This window comes from Macaca thibetana, chromosome 14 (genome assembly GCF_024542745.1).
Source record: "Macaca thibetana thibetana isolate TM-01 chromosome 14, ASM2454274v1, whole genome shotgun sequence".
Taxonomy (NCBI): domain Eukaryota; kingdom Metazoa; phylum Chordata; class Mammalia; order Primates; family Cercopithecidae; genus Macaca; species Macaca thibetana.
The window spans coordinates 1,536,415-1,546,191 of record NC_065591.1 but is presented as its reverse complement, the minus strand read 5'-3'; the positions used below and the strand labels follow the sequence as shown (position 1 = coordinate 1,546,191).

The 9,777-nt window shown below is 56.6% G+C and overlaps 1 protein-coding gene and 1 pseudogene across 7 annotated transcripts in view; both read right to left on the bottom strand.

Annotated features, from left to right (window-relative positions):
* Window positions 1-351: 351 nt before the first annotated feature.
* LOC126935732 (uncharacterized) lies at window positions 352-2,478 on the bottom strand (annotated as a pseudogene). The gene is made up of 3 exons (XR_007719284.1): window positions 2,399-2,478; window positions 2,024-2,216; window positions 352-1,952 (listed from the first exon to the last, which is right to left on the bottom strand). The product of XR_007719284.1 is annotated as an uncharacterized LOC126935732 (transcript).
* An 863-nt stretch (window positions 2,479-3,341) lies between these two features.
* LOC126935852 (uncharacterized) overlaps window positions 3,342-9,777 on the bottom strand; it is a 104,024-nt gene continuing 97,588 nt past the window's right edge. For 4 of the 6 annotated variants that reach the window (XM_050757938.1, XM_050757940.1, XM_050757942.1 and 1 more), the window contains one exon: window positions 3,342-5,497. The gene's annotated coding sequence lies outside the window, so the exon portion shown is untranslated. The remainder of the gene's footprint in view (window positions 5,498-9,777) is intronic. The other 2 variants (XR_007719319.1, XR_007719320.1) reach the window with 2 other exon arrangements.

Sequence of the window (9,777 nt, the reverse complement as noted above, 5' to 3'; positions counted from 1 at the left end):
AAAAAATCCAGACACATACACGGCAGCAAGGGCAGCTTCCTGGCTTAGACACACGCTCCAGTTAGGGGAGACGAAGCCATTGAGAAAACTGGGTGAAGGGTGTATGGGAATCTCTGTACTAGCTTTGAGACTTCCTGTAAGTCTGTAATGATTTCAAAATAAAATCTTTAAAAGAAATCAGGAGCTTGATAAACAGAACATACATCATATGCCACTTTTTGAATAAAAAACATTAAGACATGCAGCTATTCCATTATTGTTGCAAACAGAAACAACAGGAAGAAGGAGACAGAATTCATGGACTCGGTGAGTGGAGAACAGAAAGTTTGAGCTTCTGGGGTTACTTAATCATTTCACATTTTAAAATAATTTAAATTAAGTAAAAAAGCGTACAGAACAAATAAATGGAACACAAGAAAACAAACAAATGGGCATTTTCAATGCATAAATATTTAGGAGTAGAGACCGGCAAGAGCCCCCTTGCACCCCAAATGGGCCCTGAGGTCCAGGACTGTAGGAGCCAAGTGGGGAGCCCGGCCAGCTAGAGGGACAGACACCAGCACTCGCTGCCTATGTCACCGCCCTCAGTGCTGCCCACAAGAGGGTGGCCCACTGGGTCCCACCACCCCAAATCCCAATGCCAGAGCCAGGCCCAGCTCTGCCGCCCCCCGCCACCCCGTGCGGCACCCAGGCCACGCTGGTGCAAGGCCATGGCTAATCCGTTCTCAGAGGAAGCTGAGGAGGCAGCCCTGCCCTCGATGTTTCCCAAGCCCCCTTATCCCAGCAGATTCCTCTCGGGGAAGATAAGCTCCCAGCTTAGCCAGGGCGGGTGGGAAGTCAGAGCTGCTTCCTTAATTGGCATTTTCCAGTTGAGAGCACATTCTCTACCTTTTTCACTTGGATCAGCTAATTGCCAAATGTTTTCATTTTTGAGAAGAAGTGAAATTGCAGAGATGTGGGATTTAGGGAAGGAATGCAAGGATCAATTCTGCCTAATTGCGAAATGTCTCAGCGGTCACCGTGACGGGTCCCAGAGTCGGCCGTGTGGACCCCGGGGCCTCCCGGGCGGTGGGGCCCCGGGGCTGTGATGCAGATGTTTACCTGATGTCGTGGCCTGAATCTGGTTTACATTGGAAATCAGACTGTTTACAGGCCAGCACATCTGCCTCTTCCTCTGGCTCTCCTTCATTTTGCTGTAATGTTCTGCAGGTCTCGCTGGGGTCTCTGTGGGAATATCTGTGACACGGAGTGAGCTAGGCCAGCCAAGGGCGGCCCCATCTGGGGACGGCAGCTCACGGCCTGGCCCCGGGTGGGCAGCCTGGGCCTGGGTTAGCGGTGGAGATGGGGGAGGGTCTGGGGCCCCTGGGCGAGTGGTGGGGTACACAGGCCGTCAGCCCTGCTGCAGGGTTCCTGTGGAGGACAGGGAGCCTTCTCCATCCCTGAAAACCATCGCGGGGACAGTGGAGTCATCAGGATGCTGGGACCCTCTAGTGTGTTCTGGAAGCAGAGGCTGGGCGTGGGCACAGGAACCTGTGATTGTCCCCAGACACCGAGAGGCCCACAGGGCCCCAGGTGCTCAGACCCCGGCTACAGATCGGGGACCCAGTCGTGTGTCAGGGAAGGAGAGGAGCAGGGGCCACAGACAGTGGTCCAGGAGGGCAGGGGGTCCAGGAGGGCAGGGGGTCCAGGAGGGCAGAGTCACAGCAGGATGGGTGGTCCCGCTACAGGGGACTTCACCCCAGCAGCCCCTGCACTGCCCCTCTGACAGCCTCCACCTTTGACCCGCCAGACCAATGGGCTGCTGTGGCGGCTCTCAAGGCTGCGGCCCCAGCCGTGGGGGCTGCGGCTGCTGGGGTCTGAGACCCTGCTGTTCTTTGTGGAGACACTGATGTCCTTCCCAGATCTCCTGGGCCCACCGTCAGCCTCCAGGCTGACCAGGCTGCCTGGGTCTCCTAGGACTCAACCCTGGGTTTCCTCCTCCAGGATACTGGATGGGAATCTGCAGCTGCCAACATCCACCTGCCGGCCTTCCCCTCTGCCCTGTCCCCTTGCTGCCACGGCCTCCTTTGTCCTCCCTGGAGATGCAGAGAGCAGCTCCATCCTCAGTTGCTTCTGAGTCCATGGGAGCTTCTGACCTCTTCCAAGCAGGGGCCCTGGGGGCTGCGTCTTGCCTGGTCCAGGCCTTCTTACCCTCACCTCCCTCTGGGCTCGGGGATCTGGGGCCACACAGCCCGGAGAGCCTGGGCTGCCCAGGACAGGCCACCCTCCTCCTGCTCCCAGGAGTGCCCACAGCCCTGTCAGTTTCCAAGGGTGTCTCCTTCAAGCAGCCTCGTCAGGCCGAGCCACCCCCTGTGCCCTCTCTCCTCCGGCAGCCACAATCCCTGCCCTTCCTCCCCACCTGCTCAGTCCTGCAAAGCCTCCCGCCAAGCCTGACACCTGGAGTTTCCGTCTCCCACACTCCAGGGGCCTCCTCCACATGTCGGTGACCTCTGACCTCTGTTTCAGACCCAGAGCCCCTGGGTGCGCCAGCATTGGGTCCGGATGGCGGCACCAGTGTTCCAGGCCTGGGGCACCGCACTCACTGCAGATCTGGCCTGAGACTCAGCATCCGGGCAGCCCCATGAGATCTAGTTTCTGAATGGCGTCGTCACCTGACTGGGCATACAGGCCACAGGCCCGGTGGTCCTTTGGGCACTGATCCCTCTCCCACCCCCGAATCCCGCCTGAGAGCAGCGTATCAGGCAGGCCCCGAGTATCGGACGCCTCCAAGTATCAGCCTCGATGTTCCTCTAATTCCAGCCCTGGCGTCTTCTCCCCGGGACACCCTGCTGCTCCCTCGAGCTCTGCCCTCCATGGTGACTCCAGACATGCACGTTCAGCCTCTTCCCTCCGGGACCAGACTCCTCAGCAGCTCCCACTGCTCCCAACATGCCATCCAGCTCCTCAGGCCAGCAGCAAAGACAGGCACAGAATGGCTCCCGAACCCATCACTTGCTTCCTTCCTTCCTTCCTTCCTTCCTTCCTTCCTTCCTTCCTTCTTCCCTCCCTCCCCGCTCCCTCCCTCTCCCCTCCTTCCGTTCCTTCCTTTCTTCCTTACTTGTTTCTGTCCTCCCTCCCTCCCTCCCTCCCTCCCTCCCTTCCTTCTCTGCTCCCTCCCTCTCTCCCTCCTTCCCTCCTTCCTCCCTCCATCCATTTCGTCCTTCCTTCCTTCTTCCCTCCCTTCGTTCCTTCTTCCCTCCCTCCCTTCCTTCCTTCTTTCCTTCCTTCCTTCTTTCTCTGCTCCCTCTCTTCCTTCCTCCTCCTTCCTTCCCTCCTTCCTCCTCCCTCCCCCCTCCCTCCCTTCCTGTCTATAGTCAAATGTGGGTACATGAGATTTCCCATCATCGCCATGGGAAGTGCACATTCCGTGGCAGTGAGAACATGCCCACGGCTATGCCGCTGTCACCACCATGCAGCTCCTGCACGTTTTCATCGGGCGAAACTGGAGCTCCGTCCTGACTAATCACTCACTCCCATCGGCCCCTGCCCCGGGCCCTGCTGACCACCATTCGGTCGTCCTTCTCTTGACTCTGACTCCTCTGGGGGCCTTCCCTCTGTGGGGTCACCGCGTTGGTCCTATTGGGACCAGCTGGCTTCACTGGGCATGAGGTTGTGAAGGTTGGTGTGTTGCTGCTTGTGTCAGAGCACACTCCTTTTCCAGGCTCGGTGAGACCCCGATGTGTGTGTCTGCCCCGTTCCACATCCCCTCACCTGCTGGCTGTTTCCACCTTTGGGCTATTGTGACTACACGGCTATGAGCACGGGTGTCTGAGTCCATTCTGTGTGGCCATAAAACAACCTCTGAGATGGGGTAATTCATAAAGCTCACGGTTCTGTCAGCTGAGAAGTTCAATGGCATGGCCCTTCTGCTTCTGCTGGCGGAGGTCAAAGGGGAAGCAGACATGGGAAGAGAGATAAAGCCCAGGGATGTGTTGGCTTCAGAACAAGCCCCGCTCATGGGAACAAATCCATTCCCATGGGAACTCACCCCGTATCACAAGAGGAGAGTCACTCCCCGCACCAGGCACTCCCCAGGGAGTCACTCCCACGACCTGCACGTCTCCCTCCCCTCAGGAGCCATCTCCCTGCGCTGCCACACTGGGGGTCCTGTTTCAACAAGAGTTTTGCTGGGAACAGAGGCACTAAGTACATCCGGGCCGTGGCAAGGGCTGTGCAAGTGTTTGAGTCTCTGCTTGGATTTCTTTTGGGGATAGACCTAGGAACGGAATGGCGGCTTCACAGGGTAATTTCATGTTTACCTGTTTCTGGAAGGCGCACACTGAGCTGGCCAGAGCAGGCTTGTGTTTTCCTCTGAGCTCCTTCCTGCCTTCCAGAATGCAGATGAGAGGGCAGGTGCCCCAGCAGCCCTCGTCAACCACAAGGCATGGGTTCCTCACCTTAGGTTCAGGGAGCACAGAGACCGAGGGCCGTGGACTCCTGGTGAGACGGTGGCGCCTCCATCGCAGGCCCGCAGACTCTGTATCCAGCCCTTCCAGAAAGGTACAAAAATGAAAAGCCTGCCTTATGGAAGACAGGAAGACAGGGTTATTCAGAATTTTTGGTTCTGTGTGGTCTCCTTAGAATCATTAGTAGACTTTTTAAAATGAAAATGACCCATGTCCATGGTGAAAAGATGAGCCACAGCCTCCAGGGCAGCAGAGCCGAGAGCCACACGCTTCGCGTTTGTTTCTCGTTCCCTATTTTCCCACATAGGCACCGACGCTTTCCCTGACAGCATCATCATCATGCAGCTCGGGCAGCTGACCCGCGTCCTCCTCACCACGTGCAATGGTTTGAGTCGAGGGTTCTCACGGCCTCGAGCCACGTGGAGGCCGTGCCTTGTGTTTCCTGTGAGAAATCTTCAACCAGCACCACTCTCAGCCTCCACTCTCCAGCGCTTCTGTGGCTAGACCTGCATTCGGGGCTGCGGCTGCAAACACAGGAATAATTTACGGCTCTTGGGGCACTTTGCTGGGCTGCTTCCAGAAAAGTCGACCCCTCCCTGCAAACCAGCACTGCCCAGCATTCTTGTCCCGCCAGGCTGACTGCGAGGCTGCTGTGGCGTTGCCACTTTGTTGGGAAAGGGCCCCTTATCTTTTGTTTCCCTTGCATTTCTTTCAATTCTACCATTGACCGTTTTTCACACATGCGGTCATCATTGTATTTTGCCCCTGTTTTGTGAGGTTTGGTGTATTCTTAATTTTAACGTTTCCTGGGTTTTGAGGAGAGCATATTCTGTCATTGTATTTCACAGGTGTTTTCCCCCACTTGGATTTGTTTGGCCATTAGCTTGTTTTCTGCTATTTTACAATAGTTTGTTTTTCTTCCTTACAAAAGGATTCTGCTGAGGGTCCCCCAGGCTCACCATGCTTCAGGGTGTGAGGCAGCAGGGGCAGGCAGGTGTCCTTCCTTCTTTGAAGTGTGGGTTGGGGCAGGACAGCAGACCCTGGGGTCCCTGCTGAGGAGGGAAAGGATGGGATTAGGGCTGTTCTCTTCCTGGCCTCAGGAGCTCCCCCAGCTCCTTCTTGTGGCTGGAGCAGAAACCTCCTGATTGTCACGGAGAGTGAGTTTGCCCGTGGAGCCTTTCCTGTCCGGCTCACATAGAACAGGCTGTGAGGTCCCTGCACTGAGCAGCACGTGCCGGGCCAGGTCCCCACGACTTTTGGGAAAACCCAGGCCTGTGTTACAGGAAGCAAAGGTCTTTAGATGAAGGTTTTAAGAATCAAAATTAACCCGCACAATGGTGAGGTCAGTTGGAGCCTGGATTCCGTGGGGTAAGACTGCCATAGCCAGGCAGGAATCCTGCTCCTTCCTTTTCCCTGTCCCCACCTGCCGGCCATGCCCTAGAGCAGGGGCACACTCGGACCCCAGCCCAGCGCCCACCCCCCTGCCTGCAGGCCTGCGAAGTCCCACAACCCCTTGGCATGCAGGGACGGCCCAGGGCCAGGTGTGGGCGAGGCTCAGGATTTCCTGGCACAGATGACTTCATGTTATGGCCTGGCAGCCTTGGGTGGTATCAGCAGATGCAGGAAACCACGGGCCCAGCACCCTGCCTGTCCCGGCTGTGGGTGCCAATGCTGAGTGAGTTCTGTGGCTGGTCACACAGGCGGCCCGGTGGGTGCAGGCCATCTCAGGGGACGACCTTGCCCTGCCTGGTCCCCGGGGAGGGGAGGGTCTCTGTACTGGCCACACTGTTTGCTGCGTGCTTTTTGTTTGCCAAGGGCTGCAATGTTTGTCATCTGCCGCCGTGTTGGCTGCCGGGTGAAGAATCGCTGGCCCTGTGTTGTCACCTGGGCCCACCATGACAAGGTCCCCACCCCTGCTGTGGGACTCAGGGGCAAAGTACCCTGCTGTTCACGCTGCAATTGACAAGGGCCCTGGTCTCTGAACCAGGAGCCTCTGAGCCCTGCCCCACAGGGGGTGAGCCCTGACTGGGAGCAACGTTCTATGGGGGGAGACAGCAGCTTCCTCACTTCCATGTACAGCCAGATGCCATGGGCTGTGGGGAGTGGGACAGGGCTGTGGGGAGTGGGACAGGGCTGTGGGGAGTGGTGCAGGGCTGTGGGGAGTGTGACAGGGCTGTGGGGAGTGGGACAGGGCTGTGGGGACTGGGACAGGACTGTGGGGAGTGTGACAGGACTGTGGGGAGTGTGACAGGACTGTGGGGAGTGTGACAGGGCTGTGGGGAGTGGGACAGGGCTGTGGGGAGTGCAGCAGGGCTGTGGGGAGTGGGACAGGGCTGTGGGGAGTGCAGCAGGGCTGTGGGGAGTGGGACAGGGCTGTGGGGAGTGGGACAGGGCTGTGGGGAGTGGGACAGGGCTGTGGGGAGTGGGACACGGCTGTGGGGAGTGGGACAGGGCTGTGGGGAGTGGGACAGGGCTGTGGGGAGTGGGACAGGGCTGTGGGGAGTGTGACAGGACTGTGGGGAGTGTGACAGGGCTGTGGGGAGTGGGACAGGGCTGTGGGGAGTGGGACAGGGCTGTGGGGAGTGGGACAGGGCTGTGGGGAGTGGGACACGGCTGTGGGGAGTGGGACAGGGCTGTGGGGAGTGGGACAGGGCTGTGGGGAGTGTGACAGGACTGTGGGGAGTGGGACAGGGCTGTGGGGAGTGGGACAGGGCTGTGGGGAGTGGGACAGGGCTGTGGGGAGTGGGACACGGCTGTGGGGAGTGTGACAGGACTGTGGGGAGTGTGACAGGACTGTGGGGAGTGGGACAGGACTGTGGGGAGTGGGACAGGACTGTGGGGAGTGGGACAGACTGTGGGGAGTATGTTTATCGGTACCCATGAGACATTCACAGGCTGACATTCAGTTTCTAAGCCGGGTAGGGTCTCCTGCCTGACACATGTCTTGGTGGTCATCCAAGCCCCCGAAGGCACTGTTCTGCCCTCATCGTCCCTCTGCGCCCATGGCAACCTGCACCGCTCATCCCGTCCATCTGAACGCCCTCTCTCCTCTCAGCTGCTGCCCCTACCCTCCCAGCTGTACAGACTTTGAAGCTTCTCCTCATCCATCAGCTCTGAGGCTCGTAGAGGCCTTCTCTCTTCTCCTTCTCCCCCTCTTCCTCTTTCTCCCCTCTCCTCCTCCCCCTCCTCTCCCTTTTCCTCCTCTCCTTCCACTCTCTCCCGATCTCCCTCTCTCCCACTCTTTACACAACATCTGTGTACCAGAAATTTTAAATATGACCCTGCAGTCCCTAACTGTGCCTAAATGGCACGTCTCATCATGGGCTGTGTCCTGCACACCTCCTGGCCGTGTCACGGGCGTCTGATCTTGGCACGTGTCTAATGCAACTTCTGCTTCGACCCACCGCCTTTCCCCTTCTGATCGTTGCCCCATTGTGAGAAGCCAGGAGTCACATCAGAGACTTGCTTTTCCTCAGCAGCACCTCCTGCCCGTGACGGGCCCTGTTCCTTTCCCCTCGGAGACGTACCTCGGATCCATCCCGGCCTCTCAGTCAGGGCCGACTTCCCCACCCCGGTGTTTGCTACCATGATTGTGACCTGTTCTAAGCTGTGTTTCTGCAGCTTGGCCGGTCGCCTGTGTTCTTTCCTCCCCAAGACAACCCCTCATCACACAGCAGAGACAGTGGTCACTGAGAACACGGGCCGCCTCCCATCCCTCCCCTTCATGGGCACCTCAGGGGCCTCCTGCTGCGCTCCAAACAAAAGCCAGAAGGCCGGGCGCGGTGGCTCAAGCCTGTAATCCCAGCACTTTGGGAGGCCGAGACGGGTGGATCACGAGATCAGGAGATCGAGACCATCCTGGCTAACACTGTGAAACCCCATCTCTACTAAAAAATACAAAAAAAAAAAAAAAACTAGCCAGGCGAGGTGGCGGGCGCCTGTAGTCCCAGCTACTCGGGAGGCTGAGGCAGGAGAATGACGTAAACCCGGGAGGCAGAGCTTGCAGTGAGCTGAGATCTGGCCACTGCACTCCAGCCTGGGCGACAGAGCGAGACTCAGTCTCAAAAAATAAAATAAAAAAATAAAAAAATAAAAAAAAAAGCCAGAGACCCTGTCGAACCTGGGATCGGTTGGTAGAAGATGGGTTCCCTGTGGGACCCAGGAAGGGGACGGCCCCCTCGGCCTCACGGCTTCCCAGATAGAGCGAAAGTGTCCTTCCAGTCTCTCCACATTTCATCATTAAACAAAGTTAGTTAATTCCTTGCCTGTGGATCTGAACCTACTTTGTCTAATTGCTTCTGGTTATTCCATCCTTCAGCCGCCGTGCCACGAGAACGTTACGTGGGACTGCCAGGTTTTGTGGGTGTTGTTTTGGTCCTGGCTGCCAGTCCACCCGTGAACAATGTCTTCATCTGAAGGGAAGGGGCTGCTGCAGCCACACCACAGGCCCCCACCCCACAGACAACGCCGCTTCCTTTTCCTGACTACACTCGCCTGGAACGCATCAAACACCAGACACCCGCTCTCCATTTGTGAAGTGTTCAGCTCTTCTTTCTTTTCTATTTCTTTAACTTACGTTTTTGGTGTGTTGTTGGTGGTGGTGGTGGTGGTGTTTTGAGACGGAGTCTCCCTCTGTCACCCAGGCTGGAGTGCAGTGGCACGATCTCAGCTCACTGCAACCTCTGCCTCCCGGGTTCACACCATCCTCCTGCCTCAGCCTCCCGAGTCGCTGGGATTATAGGCGCCCGCCACCACGCCCGGCTAATTTTTTGTATTTTTAGTAGAGACAGTTAGAGACGGGGTTTCACTGTGTTAGCCAGGATGGTCTCAATCTCCCGACCTTGTGATCCGCCTGCCTCGGCCTCCCAAAGTGCTGGGATTACAGGCATGAGCCACCGCGCCCGGCCTAATTTATGTTTTTATCTTTACCAACTTCTTTCTTTAAAAAATGTATGGTTAGAAATTTTGGTTTTCATTTTTCTAGACTTCATTTTTACCTAAAAGAAAGGCCCACCATAGGCACGCATCCTTTTCAATGTTCTTTATTTTATCTTCTTCAATGGATTACTTCCTTTAATTATAAAAGGGATACCCGACCATTCTTACTGGGTAAACAATAGAGGGGTACAAAAATTAAAAGCGAAAAACTTCCCCCAACCCCTTGTCGTCCCGATCCTTCCGCTGTCAGCGTGAACATATCTCAGTGTCTGTTTCACCCACTGTCTGTGCTTGGGCTCATAGATATGCAGATTTCTTTCTTATTTGTTTTTCTTTTTCTTTTTCTTTTTCTTTTTTTTTTTTTGAAACGGAGTCCCGCTCTGTCACCCAGGCT